Source organism: Triturus cristatus, chromosome 4_1, assembly GCF_964204655.1.
Source record: "Triturus cristatus chromosome 4_1, aTriCri1.1, whole genome shotgun sequence".
Classification (NCBI taxonomy): Eukaryota; Metazoa; Chordata; class Amphibia; order Caudata; family Salamandridae; genus Triturus; species Triturus cristatus.
The window spans coordinates 347,525,561-347,539,060 of NC_140585.1; the positions used below are offsets into that span (position 1 = coordinate 347,525,561).

At 45.3% G+C, this 13,500-nt stretch overlaps 1 long non-coding RNA gene across 1 annotated transcript in view; it reads left to right on the top strand.

Annotated features, from left to right (window-relative positions):
• The first annotated feature begins 3,919 nt into the window (after window positions 1-3,919).
• The window catches only part of LOC146854926 (uncharacterized), a 46,762-nt gene continuing 37,181 nt past the window's right edge, over window positions 3,920-13,500 (top strand). Inside the window, exons 1-2 of the long non-coding RNA XR_014980768.1 lie at window positions 3,920-3,985; window positions 4,182-4,324. This is a non-coding gene — a long non-coding RNA (uncharacterized LOC146854926). The remainder of the gene's footprint in view (window positions 3,986-4,181; window positions 4,325-13,500) is intronic.

The following is a 13,500-nucleotide window of genomic DNA, read 5'->3' on the forward strand; positions in this document are numbered from 1 at the left end:
ACAGCCAGCTATGATAGAATGGCTATCAGGCTCTACTACCATACTGCAGAAAACACAGGGTAATATACTAATGCTAGCAGCAAGACTCAGCTGGCTAAAATATGTACTGTCTAATGGTCAACCCACACATCCCAGCTGTTGCAAACTCTACTAACACATGGATGGGGTAAGCATGCGGTAACTGCGATTTACAGTTTTCTTAGAACCGACTCGATGCTTCTGTTTGCACCACTGCGCGAATACTGCTCTGACAACTAATATTACTGATAAGCAATGGACACAATGCATAAACTACCCTAAAATCAAATCCACGAACACTATGCTGAAATACACGCAATTTAATTATCTCCACCATACACCGCATAGGTTGGCATGTATGTATCCTGCTTCCACTGATGGTTGCCCAAGATGCCTAACCTCAGAAGCAACATTCCTTCACATGGTCTGGACATGCCTTTGTCTCCAGACATTCTGGGCCATGGTAGCTGCGGCATTGACAGAGGCTACAGGTACCCCGATAATAGCTTCGGGATCCACATTTTTTGCTCGGAATCACGAAGCGTAACACCCTACCCAAGAACCTTAATACATTTTTAGACTTGGCATTGGGGTTGGCAAAACGAAGAATAGCTATGGTTTGGAAATCGCAGTCTGGCCCCAACACACAATCATGGCTTCTAGACCTCCGCAGAGCACTTGTTGCAGAGCACACAACTCAACTATCCAATGCGCCACATATACCCTCACAGGTTAATTCTGTACAATAGCGGGAGTACCTGACTGCCATAGAAACTAAATTGGACACAATAAACCCAACTGCAACATAAAGCACATCCTTACCCTGCACTTTCAGTGCAACATGTTGCAACATTGACACACATAAAGTAAACCCTCATTGACTGCACACCTATGCCCAGAACTGAGTGGGATTGTACTGTATACACAACTACCCCCTGGTACCACCTAAGCTCGCACATGGACCCTCATACCTGATTACATACGGCCAGATTTAAATTGCAAATATAAGGCAGACGAGATCGGATAACTCTGAACAGATAGCAGTTTAATTAATGTGTATGAAAAATCTAGAGAAAATGGCACAAAATGGCAATACGGTTTTAAGATTATTGTTTATGTTACCGCTTGGCACCATACCAAAGCTGCTCTTGTAACCGGTATTGTGATATTAAGCATACCATTATTGATAAGTATACTTGTATAACTTGCTGAAAATCAATAAAGATTATTAAAAAAAAAACAAGACTAGGAGATTGAAGGCTCAGTAGGAAGGGCTGGTAAATGTTTTGTGTATGAAGGACGCACAGTCCGAGGAGGCTGCTTTTCATGGTACTGGGAGGTGGGGGGGCACAGGTAAGGTTCTTCTAGCTGTTGTAACTTGCTGGACACTTCCTCTTTAAGTGGTGGCTGTGTTGTTGATCAGCCGTTCTAGTGCGTTCTTCGCTACAGTCAGTGATGCTGGTCTAGTTCCTTGTCTGTGCTCTTGATAGAGAACCTCAGAAGGCAGCACATTTTACGCTGCTGTGACCTTTGATAGAGCCACGTGAGACCCGCACTTCAGTGTCTTTATGTCTCTGCTACTAAAGCCATTGTCCAGTGCGCGCACGGTGATATGTGAGCGTGCCCTGCACGAGATCTTCTGCTGTGGAACTGGAAGGGTGTTCTCAAATCTCAATGAGATATCTGTGCCCTATGATTCTGCAGTGGCACAGGCCCAGTCCCTACGTGCCTCGAACATCCCTGCAGTGCTCCACATCTCCCCTGATTCGAGCACAGAGTGGGTTATGCTCTCGGAGCACACATTCCTGGAGGAGTCCGCTCAGGCTAGGGGTGGGTGGCGGGGCCAAACTCCGCCACAAGGCATAATCTGAGTTTTTTGCCAACCTCCGCATTCCCAGTGGAGCGCGGAGTTGGCAAAACTCTGCAAACTCCGCTGTCGGAGCAGAGCTCACCGCCCACCCTTAAATATAAACCACTCCACAGCACAAAATACCATTCCACATAGTTACGCTCCATAACACACAACCCCACGCCACATAATTCCAATACACTCAATAACACATAATTCTATCCATATAATTCTACAGCACCTAATGCCACATAATTCCACTACACAAATCCACTCCACACTACACAATTCCACAACTAACAATTCCAATGCACTTCACATAATTCCTCACCATGTACATCCACTCCACTCCAAAGCAAAACACATGGGTAAAAGACATCATTTACATCACCAATAGCGAGACCAATTGCCTTGCAAATACTTCTTTGTTTGGTGGGAGGGACTTTTGCTGCGGGTGAAGAGGGTGGAAGTTGGAAGTTACTTTGGACATTTTTCAGTTGGATATTGGTTCGGAACAGGGTAATTCATTTGGGGAGAGGGGTGAGCCTGTTGTCTGGAGAGCGTGTTTTTTATTGTTCAAACAAGTAAAAGGAAAAAATTATTCTACTTTATTATTGTTGTCGTGTTAAACTTTTACTTTGTAATGCTGCGTTTTCACGCAGCTCGTTTTTAGGTTTCGCCTGCTTGTGAAATCTATTGTATTTAATATAGATCTTAAAGGGGCCTACATCCTGCCCTTACTTTTCATTGGTTGGTGTGCTTGCCATGTTTACTCTGTTTCTATTGGCTGTGGCTTACTATTTTGTGTTGTTCCTTGTGTGTTTCTCTTATTAGTGTCCAAATGTCCAAGTACTTTTTCAACCGGTTTCCTGAAACTTTTTGTTTTAGCTTTTGCCTGCACCGCGCTTTCCCGCTCTCCTGATCCCATGCCTACAGCACCCCTGCTTGTCCCCTCCTCCCCAGACCTCTTACCCAGGCGCAGTAGCTTGACCTCCCATGCCACTCCTACCACAGATTTTTATCAATGTGTTTGCATTGTAGTACTCATATTGAGCATAAAAACAGTAAAAGAAAACAGGCAGCAGCCTCAATGAGGGACTTAATAAGACTGGTTTCCAAGAACTCACAAACTTCCCAAATAATTTTTTCAGGTGTCCGTGCAATATTTCATGTTCCCACCTCAAGGCAGCAGGAACAGACTTCTGCCTCTAAGCCGGCTGTCGCAGCTATACATGGTGCACTAAAACAGCCACAAGCATAAAAATAAAAGGAGAGTGGGACGTGGAAGCTTACCTTCTATTATGTATTATGCTACCTAGGTGGCCATTTTGAAATAGAGGCAGTTACCGTATATACTAGGAGATTCGCTAGCGATGCTCCTCTTCTTACTTAAGGTGTGAATTATTGCATCGTCTTTAAAATATATGTATACATTTATCAGTTGAACTCTTCTTTAGTATACACATGGGTTGTAACTGATATCTGGTTTGCTTTCGGGCTTTTGGTCTGCATCCGCATTTCTCGTATCATACAAAAATCATTAGACAATTTAACTGAAATGGGCATAGGTTATTGATATATGGAGTTGTCACCTACGTCTAATATATGTGTTCGTATTACTTTACGCTTACTATGGCTACTTCTCTATTGTTTTCAGCTGATTATGTTTCAGGACAAGCAGTGTGAAATTGCGGGAATATGCCGCCTGCCTTAGCTCCTGCCAAAATCTACTGCTTACATTTAACTTGCTCTCGGAAACACAGGTTGGTACTGAATCCACAGGCCTTTGCAGCGCCAGAAAGGACTTACATATCCAGTCAGATAAGTAGAAACATATATAACCAATAGCAGTAAGTTATGGGGTCTTGGATTGGTTGAGAAACTCTTGTAGTGTGATTGGCAGAGTGGAAACCAGCTAGTTCATTGGCTGCGGAATTTCAGGGAATGCACGTGCCAGCACCTCAGTGATTAGCTACTACTCTCCCTGACTTCCGTCTATAGGCGGTGTTAAGAGACCTCAGCACAAAGATGATGGCTGACTGGTCTTCCTCGCGTAAGTTAGCTGTACATGGAGAAGCCAGCAGATTGAAGTTGGTTGTGTCAACGCAAATAAAACTGGTGAGTAGGCATTGCAGTAAGATTGGTAGCATTTAGTTCCTAGTGAAAAAAAATCTTTTTGGCATCCTCACCAGTAATGTAATTTAACCTACCAGCACTGCGAGAGGAAGGTTTATTGATTTATTGATGAGGCTATAATCATTTGAGCAACTACTTCGAGGTGAGATAATCCAAAGAGTTGTCTTGTTCCTTACAGCGTGCTGCAAGAACCAAAATGCAAACAAAAAACCAGTTACACAGCTGCTGATGTCGGATAATGGTTGCACAATATTTTCTGTAGCTGTAATGTCGAATGTGGGGTTCAGTTACCGGATCAGTGACCAACAAGCCTTGGCAAAGGTAAGCGCAACAAAAAGCTTTGGGAACTTCACTGTTTTCGGGGGAGCAAAGTAAGGCCTGAGACTTCAAGGCAGATGGGACTACAAATCCCATAATGCACTGGACTACCTGGATTTGGACGATCCCTTGGAGAACCAGATGGTCTTTGTTTTTTTACAACTGGTGAGCGTTTTTACCTGCAGTTTGCAAGGGACTCGTGCCACCATTCCAGGGGAGACTGAGGTAACTTCTGGCTTCCACAAGGTTCCCTCTCTTTGGGAGTGTTGAGTTTTAGCCAAAGACGAGGGTCCTTCTCTCCATTCTAAGTCTGTTGCCCCAGGGACAGAGTATCCCTCTTTTGCTTTGCGCTGGTGGGCAATGTCCTGTTGTCTGCGACACAGGTCTCCTCTTGGTCCGTCCTTGAAGTAAGTTGTTCAGAATTGAAGCTCTTGTGTTGGGGGGCATTACATCGCAAGTCGTTTCAATGACTTGCGCTAAATGGCGCGCGGGACTTAGGAATAGTATAAATTACTATTCCTATTCCAGTTAGTGCAACAGCAGGGAAGGTGTTGGATCTAAAATCCAACACATTCCCTGGTGTTGCACGCCACCTAGCGCAAGTCGTTGAAACGACTTGCGATGTAATGCCACGTAGTGGTGTAGGTCACATTTTCTACCAAGAACCCACTATTTCTACCCTCCAATAGATGGCAGAATTAAATCTTAGGTATACAGACCTGTCTGCCCACCCTAGAGGTGTGGCCAGCTTACCTGGGGGTGTTTACCTTCTGCTTAGCACATTTTGAGCCTTGCTCGGGTGCAAGCATGCCTGTGGCAAGGGGAGGGCTGTTTCCTCCTCAGGGGGACAGCCCAGGTGCATATCAGAGGTGGTGTAGCCTTTGAAGCTCACCGCTCTGATGTGCTAATTCACTAGCCATCTGAGGAGGAGGGAAGTTTGACCTTCTTCCTGCCCAGCCTTTGTGTCTGACTCTTGGGAGTGATCACACTGACTGGAAGGAGGTTAGAATCTTGTATTGGTGGCCGCAGGTGTGGGAAAGCGTGTGTTCGTCAGTCATAACACAGTAAAGCTGTGGGCAACTAGGGGATGTTATGTTACCCTTATTTGCAAAGCGCAGGGGTAACAGAAACGTTGCATGCAACATACTGTCTAATCATATGCTAGTCTGAAAAGCCAGGTTTTCAGGAGTTTCCTGAACTCAGAATGGCAGGGTGCAGACCTGATATCAGATCGGAGGGTGTTCTAAAGGCGAGAGGTGAGTACAGAGAATCTGGAGCCGCCAAGTGTCTTTCTTTTTAATGAAGGAATGGTGAGAGAGTTCAAGTGCGAAGATCTCAAATTACCGGTGGGAATATATTTTTTAATACGAGCTGCAATGAAAGCAGGACTACAACTCTGTAGTAATTTAAAAATAATGCAGCCGGCCTTCAAGATGGAACGCTGTTCTACTGGCAAGCCAGTGCAATTTCTTCATAGGGGGGAGATGTGGCAATTTCAGGGTTGTTGGCACAAAAGCCTGGCTGCCTGATTTTGTACTAATCGGTGTCCTCGAGTCAAGCCTTTGGGAAGGCCCAACTATAGGGCGTTAGCATAGTCTAACCTTGAGATGACCAATGCAATGATAACCTGGGTAGAAGCCTCGAAGGAAAGAAGTTTATCAATCTTTCCTTTTTTGCAGAGTTGTAAGAAGCACGATGAGATTACAGCTTGGGGTTTCATAGACAAATTTTCATCAATCAGAACTCTGAGGCTCTTAACTGACTTCTTGGGCTGTGGAGACGAGCCCATTGTGGCAGGCCAATTTGTGGAATTCGACAAGTCATAGTTACTTTAAGTAATGACAATCTCAATCTTCTCAGACTTCAATCAATGAGAAATAACATCTTATTTTGAAAAGATGTTTGGAATTCTGATGAAACGTTAGAGGGATAAGGAGGATCCCTGGGGTACTCCACAGGTTAACCTAACCTTGGAACAGCAAAAGGAAGAGAACCTAACTGACTGAGACTGATCCTTCAGAAATTAAATAATCCACTCCCAAGCAGTACCCTGGAGGGACGCGGCCTTGACACTGTTCATCACGGTTCACCAGAATAGCATGGTCAACCGCGTCAAAGACTGCTGAGAGATCAAGGAGTACCAGCGCCCTGTAGGCTACCTTTGCGTAGGTAGTCCACCACTAAGAGGATGACCACCTCAGTAGAGTGTGCTGGTCAAAAACCAGCTTGATGGGGTCAAGGAAGTTGTTTCTTCCACAAACGAGCATGGACACTAATCTGTGTTGGCCTCAAGCACTTTTACCAGGTAAGGGAGCAAAGATATAGGATGGTAGTTTTTAAGATAGATGGATCAGCACCGATTTTCTTTAGCAGTGAAACTACTATTGCCTCCTTGAAGGAGCTGAGAACCAAGCCCCAACTCAAGGACTGATTAAAATGGGATAAGGCTATATCAGGAAAATAAGAGAAGACAGATTTTAGGACCTTAGGGGGACAGGGATCGTTGGGAGAGCGCAATTTCACTTTGGTCGGTAGGTCCATGAAACACGCCTTGCTAATGGCTGGCAGCTCAGACATAGTGATTGAATTACTGTCTTCCATTAATGTTTCGCGTGAGTAAGACTAGAATAAAAAATGAATTGAGGGCCTTGAGGGTGTAATCGTAGCAGTCACCCTGTCAGGATTAGACAGCTCGGTCGAGGGTAACCTCTAAGGTGTTCTCTGGGTGCATGCCATGTCACCCAGGTCACGAGATTCATGTCAGGGTTGGCCAGGCACATTGTTTGATACCAAACATGACGTATTTTAGCGGTACCATCACAGAGCTGCCAATCTCTAGGGTACATGGTTAGCAGCCCATGTTATCTTATGGACCACTAACACATATAGTGGTTTCCAATGGGGAACGCCACTATAGGTACACATAGACTTGCACTTACATGTCCACACAATAAATATAATGCACCCTGCCTCCTGGGCTGAGAAGGCCTTTTTAGGGATGCGTTACACACATTAAAGGCAGGGTATGTGACTGTGTCACACATGGTGGTGATTAGGCAGAATTTGATCTGTTGGTTGGATAAATACTTGAATTGCTGCTAAATACTTGAATTCACATTTGTGAAGCACACTTGGCACTTTAGTTTTACTCACTTCCTGGTTTTTAAATTCTGATGTCGAGCCGCCTTTTTGTTTTGGTCACGCTCTAGTCATTTAGTGACCTGATTCCACATCTAGAGAGTGATGCCGCAGATGCACTCCAAAGGCGCACCCATTGCAAGCCCATATGTGCCCATCCTCATCCGGATCACATCCAGCAGCAGCCATGCTGGTGGTAATCCCTGCCATAATGCGCCCCCTAGTACCCATACTAAGGCCGAACTGCTTGCTCTATGTACCTCATTGTGTGATCATGCAGGTGAGTTTACTGTCAGTAACCCAGGAGTGGGACTCAATTGCTCTGAGTGCAGCTTCTCCATTAAAGCCCCTAAACTTTGTAGTCCACAACACAACAAGGGCTATTTACAGGCACCACAGGACAGAGCTCTTGGCTTCCCTCCTCGTGCCTCCTTTTTGGCAGGCCTTTAAAATTGTCGCCCCTTACCTAAACATGCTCTTGATATTTTCTATCGTTTAATCAATAACAAATGGGATCTACTATTCCTTACTGAAACTTGGTTAAAAGACAGTTCAGCTGCCGATATTGCTTTGGCCATTCCCCAGGATTTCTCGATCAAATACTTTGACAGAACTGACAAAAACAGGGGTGGTGTGGCTATTATACACCACACTGCTTACTCCTGCTCTGTTTAAAAAATAACTAATATTAATAACATTGAAGGCATGTTGTTCGCCATTATTCTGGCCCCTACCTTTGCAGTATCAGGCTTGATTATTTCTCATCCTCCTGATTCCTCAGCTGCCTCCTTACAGCTCCTGACTGACACTATAGAACAACTATCCCTGCTCCACAACAATTACATGGTATTAGGCGACTTTAACCTCCACGTGGATGACCTTAATAATAAACCTGCTCAGCAATTCCTTTGCTCAATGGAAAGCTTTAATCTCTAGCAACTAATCAAGATGCCCACTCACAACGCTGGTCACATGCATGACCTGGTCTTGGCTAACCCACTGACAGTTAAGGTAAAACCAGTTCTGAATCTTAGTTGGTCAGACCATGTTCTGATCCCTTTTAATGTTGTAACCCCGACTCCCCTAGAACCGCAAAGACTAACAAAGAAGATGGCCAGACCCTGGCACAAAATTACTAATCTGCCATTTCTGGAGTCGCTCCAGTCCTTTACCTGCCAGAGGATTCAGGTCATAGAACAGGATGTATCCTGTTTCAACGATTGATTTACGAAGGCTATTGACATCATTGCTCCTTGGAAAGCCCACTCCTCCAAGAGGCTTAAGCTCTCTGTACCCTGGTTCTCTGATGCCCTTAAGGCGGAGAAATCCCTATGAAAAAGACTGCCAATGGATATCTAATTATGACAAGGGGGAAAAGTGATCTATCAGTCTACTCTCTATAAATACCATGCAGCCATTTGGATGGCTCAAAAATCATTCATTGTCTTGCCAATTTTAGAGGCTGCAAATCTTCCTCGAGAACTGTTCAAAGTGGTCAATTTTTTTCTTTCCCCCATGGCACATAAGAACATCCTCACCCCTAGTATGGAGCTTTGCAAGGGGTTCTAAGGCTTCTTTCATGGGAAAATGTAAGCTATATCTGAGCATTTCCATTTTCCTGGACGGAGCATCAATAATCAAGGAACATCATCTCACACCTCTTCTGGTCCATTATTGTCTAGCGCTGCCCCAATTACAGTTAAGGAATCTGCAATTGAGCTCACAAATTGCAAGCCAGGCTCCCCTCTTGACCCCTGCCCCCCTGCCATCTTTAATCTTGCCACACCTTTGCTGAATCCCTGCCTGAAAAGGCTGCTCAATGAATCTCTTGACCAGGCACTGGTTCCATCCAGTTGGAAACAAGCTTTATTGTCCCCCCTGCTGAAAAAGCCTTCAACCGAACCTAAGGGTTTTGGCAACTTCAGACCCATTTCACTCCTGCCCACAGTTGCTAAACTTATTGAAGAGAACATAAATGGGCAGCTGCCAAATTTTCTGGAGTTAGACCTTTTGTTTCATGACTCGCAATCAGGTTTCCATACTGTATAAAGCAATGAGACCACCCTACTTGAAGTCTCGGAATACATCTAAGTTAATCTAGATTCAAACACTCCAGTCATTGTAATGCATCTGGATCACTCCTCGGCATTCAACGTGGTCTCTCACACTATTTTGCTGGAGAGACTTGGTTAGATTGGTGTCAGAGGTCGAGCACTACTTTGACTCAAATCCTTTATTAGCAGGCGCTCCCAGGCTGTCTTCCTTCCCCCTTTTAACTCGGAGGTTAAACCCTTAGAATGCGGAGTCCCACAGGGCTTGACTCTTAACCCCATACTCTAATATGTATCTAGAGCCCCTGGTTACGTTAGTCGAATCCTGGGGAGTGAGAGTTATATCATATGCTGATGACACGCAACTCCTTCTGGCTTTCCAGGAAAATTTGCCCACATCCCTTGGCTCCTTCAAACTCTGCCATAAATATGTGGTGGACTGGATGAATGCAACCTGTCTGAGACTTAACTCAGACAAGACTGAGATTCTCTTTTTCTGCATTAAGCTCACCTCTCCCACCAGCCTCTGGTGGCCAGTGGAAATGGGTGCCCCCCCCCATCCTTCTCCAGTAGTAAGAAACCTCGGGTGGAATTGACTCAGACCTTACCTTCGAGCCCCAGATTAAGGCATTATCCTACACCTGTTTCTTCACCCTCAGGTCTCTGAGAAGGATGCTGCACCTCATTCTCATAGAGCATTTCAAGACGACCGTCCATGCCTTTATAACGTCTAGGTTGGACTATTCCAACAGTTTGTACTTGGGACTGCAGGCCTTTCTGACTCTGTGTCTTCAAACCATTCAGGACGCTGCTGCTCGTCTGATTTTCAAGATCCCCCTTCGGATCTTGGTGTCAGGACATTTGCGTCATCTTCACTGGCTTCCTGTGAACAAGAGGATCCAGTTTAAAGCACTTATCCTGGCCTTTAGGGCCTACAACCACAAGGGTCCTCCTTTCCTTAGGCGCCATTCCAAACTGTATGTCCAGGAGAGATCGTTGAGATCCAACAGCCTCAAACTTTTTCAAATCCCCAGTATTCACATGGCCAGAAAGCGAGATAAATAATTCATCTTCCTGGCACCTTGGCTGTGGAATGCACTTCCTCTTGATCTGAGTAGCAGCCCATCAGAAACTGATTTAGAAAATCTTTAAAAACACTATTTTTAGTTTCCTGTACATGTATCAAATAGCCTCTCTTCTGTTGTCATTCTCTGGGTGATCCTTTCCGCTAGCGCCGGGACTCCTCCTTGGAGGTAGCTGTGTGCTCTACAAATGTACTGTATTGTATTGTATGATGAGGACACAGTTGGGTTCAAGGCATGTGTGCTGTTCCTGCAGTCTGTAATGGCAGGCCTGCTGTCAGTAGTTTGCATGGGTCGCCCAGGATGGCACAAACTCCTGCTGCAACCCTGGGGATCCCTTTACCACCAAGGCCCTGTGTACCCCCAGTTACATATGCTAGGGACTTATAAGGGGGTATTTTTTTGCCAATTTGACATTAACAAGTTGAACATAACAGTTTTAGAAGAGAGCACAGGCACTAGGGTCTAGTGCACTATCAGAGCCATAACCATCAGCATTTGGAGCAAAATGTGAGGATGACCATACAAACAGTGGCACTTTCCTACACGCATTTTGTCCAGTTGCCTTGCACAGTTGGTGGTCACCAGACAGCCTTTTGCCCTCCTGGGGAGCTGTGTGAACGACGCCCAGGCTCAGGAACATTAGAAGCCTGCTACAGGGAGAGGTGTTATCTCTCCCTTTCAGGAGGCCACTCGGGATGTAGGCCCAAACTTTAAGCTTCAAAGATGAAGCCGCCTTTAGAGGCCTAATGGCAATCACACTCCTGAAGGCTTGCCCCTTTATTTAGGTAGACAGACTGCGGGTGGGAACAGAAAGGGAAGACCAGTGTCTAAACTGATTTCCTGTGGGTGTGTGTTCCACAGCTTGCCACACCTCTAGGGTGGGCTACCAAGCTCCTAATATCCTAGGAAATATTCAGACATCTTGGGGTGGGCAGAACAGATCTAGCAATCCTAGATGCCACACAGCCTGAAGTGGTCATAGGGTGGGAGGGATCCTGATAGCCCATTGGCTAGTGAACACATCATCCCCCCCAGGGCGCTTTCTGGGCAAAAATAAGGCACCCCATGCACCCTGAAATTCATATCACGCCATATCTGGAGAAAGGACCAAAGAAAGACTGCCCTGCTGACCCCTGGAAATGGAAAGAGAGGCTGCACCATCTGCTGAACTGCACCTGCTGCACCATGGGCTAGCGAAGAGAGGACTGTGCCGGTGGCTCCTGGAATAGTCACTCCCGAGCCCCAGACCAAAGTCTGCAATTTGACTAAGCCCCTGGAGTCAGAGCTATCAAAGCTAAAGAAGCCCACTGCGGCGTCAGTAGCCACTTTCTGCAAAAAGCAATTGGGCACCCCTGGAGTCTGCTCCTCAATGGCCAGACGTTGCCCCTGAGTCAGTCCTGCCCGGGAGTGTTGTCAGAGCCCAGAGTGTTCACCCAAGAGGGACACCAGCCTTCACCAAAGGATACTGCTGGAACCGCTGTGTACGGAGACCAGTATTCAAGCCTCAGCTTGCCTTCTACCTGCTCAAAGAGGACTTTGAAAGACACAGACTCTGCGGCCAAAGTCACCCCACTTATCCCTGTAGACTGAGGAATAACTGCAAGGACACTCCTGTCGACCGCACAGCACCCAGGGCATCTTTCAGCATCCTTAGCATCCTGCATCCCCAATAAGGGCCGGCTTTAGCACTAGAGGTGCCCAATGGGACAATGTTTGTTGGTGCGTCCCCAATGACCTCCTCCGCCACAGGTTCCCTCACTACCACCCTTTAACAGTGTCCCTCAAGTCTCATAACCACTCACACTCAGATGCATTTAATAAGTTTTGTAGCACCACTCATACCAGTGCAGGGTGTCAAAGCACTTTACATCACACACACATTACATATAGACAGCCAATCGTACATTTATAATTCAGTGTAGGAAATGTTAAATGAGACAGAGGACTACAAGGTGTATGAGTCACGTCATCCATACTGGTAGGCAGGATAGTACAAGAGTGCTTGGTCTGGAGAAGCACAAACTCCGAATTTAAAACGTAACACCATGGTTGGAGGTACTCTTTAATAATAAGAATTGATGTCTACCCAAATGAAACCTTTTTGCAACATTAGGATAAGGAAAGACCTGAAAAAATCATAACGCTGTAATCTAGACCATGTAGTTTGCATGTAGCTCTTTCACTGACACGTTGATAGCTCACGGTTCTATGTTAGGATTTTAACTTCAAAAACTGCAAGTAACAAAAGGATCTGTCTGACAAAAGCAGTAACCCATTGACCTATGTACATTATATGCACTTTGTGATCCTCCTGATTTACACCCTGTTGAATTTGGTCACCCAACTCGAGCTGGAGTAGATGAACAGAGCTCTTTCAAACTTTTCAAAAGTTTCTAAACTTTACAATTACCAATGCTTATTTGCACTTTGGCCTAAAAAGCTGCGAATTACGTTTTGCTTTAAAATGTATATCTTAGGAACCCTCTGGTGGATTTTGCTCATCCTAGTGTATAATAATGTATTTAAAATATAATCTATGTTTATAAATTGGTGTTGGAATACTTTTGTGTTGTGTGACTTGCTATTTTCGTTGTTTGGTGCTTCTAAATGCTTTTTAAGCCTTGCTGCTCGAAGTCACAGCTACCCAGGATTGAGCGAAAGGTTTTACAAACAAGCCTGACTGGATCCAAGACAGTTTTGCGAGCATATTACACAGTAAGATTGCACAACCACACCATTTAATACAACACAATCCTCACATTTCTCAACTTGTATCCGTCTATGGGCATTCCCAAACTTCCAAGTCAAACCACACCCTGGAACACCCACTTCCCACCCCTTGTATGGGATTTACTACTGCAGATTGTTCTGCACTCATGTTGGAGCCTTCCTCAAAGTAAATCCA